This window comes from Scyliorhinus torazame, chromosome 16 (genome assembly GCF_047496885.1).
Source record: "Scyliorhinus torazame isolate Kashiwa2021f chromosome 16, sScyTor2.1, whole genome shotgun sequence".
In the NCBI taxonomy this organism is placed as follows: Eukaryota; Metazoa; Chordata; class Chondrichthyes; order Carcharhiniformes; family Scyliorhinidae; genus Scyliorhinus; species Scyliorhinus torazame.
This window is the reverse complement of record NC_092722.1, coordinates 23,631,478-23,632,254: the sequence shown is the minus strand read 5'-3', so window position 1 is coordinate 23,632,254 and position 777 is coordinate 23,631,478. Positions and strand designations below refer to the sequence as shown.

At 40.8% G+C, this 777-nt stretch overlaps 1 pseudogene; it reads left to right on the top strand.

Annotated features, from left to right (window-relative positions):
- The first annotated feature begins 443 nt into the window (after positions 1–443).
- LOC140393425 (U2 spliceosomal RNA) lies at positions 444–536 on the top strand (annotated as a pseudogene).
- Positions 537–777: the final 241 nt, after the last annotated feature.

Below are 777 nucleotides of genomic sequence, written 5' to 3'. Positions count from 1 at the left end.
CGAAACAGGTCATAAGCCACTCGTCACCCTTCCAAGAACGAAATTGCAAAGATGCCACCCAGATTCCGCAATTCAAATCAAGATTGATTAAATATACTTCATCACAGAGTATGTGCAAAGGGAGTATCAAACAACAGCAGACACATTGGACAAACAAGAGGATTTACACTTCATTGCGTATACATATACATCCTTAATCATTCAGCACTTACCAGCTACTGCAAAAAAAGTTGCAGGAAATATATCAGGCCCAGCAATGGGCTAAAGGTTGTATTCAAATTCAAGAATTGCCAGACTACATGCCCACTAATCCAATTGCACAGCAATACTTTGAACAGAGCAAGTATCTCACAGTCAATGGCAACTTGCTAGTCTTCAATGAGTGAATAGCCATACCGAAAACACTTCAACTTGACATCTTTCAAGGTCATCGAGGAAAGCAAATTGCTTCTAGGCCTTTTGGCTAAGATCAAGTGTAGTATCGAGGAAAGCAAAATGTCATTGCTCTGGTGTCCAAAAATTAATTTCAACCATCTTACATGTACCGTAAACAGTCAGGAACAAGAACCACCACTATTATGTTCTACTTTTCCATCAAGGCCATGGGAGAGCATGGGAATGGGATTGTGTTAAGGGGAAAACTGTCCTTATTGCCACAGATTATGACACACAATAGGTTGAAGTAAACGGACTGCATAGTACCTAAGCAGCAGCAGTCATCCACACCCTCAAGAGGATTTATGCAAACAAAGGCATCATGGACATTGTAGTGTCTGC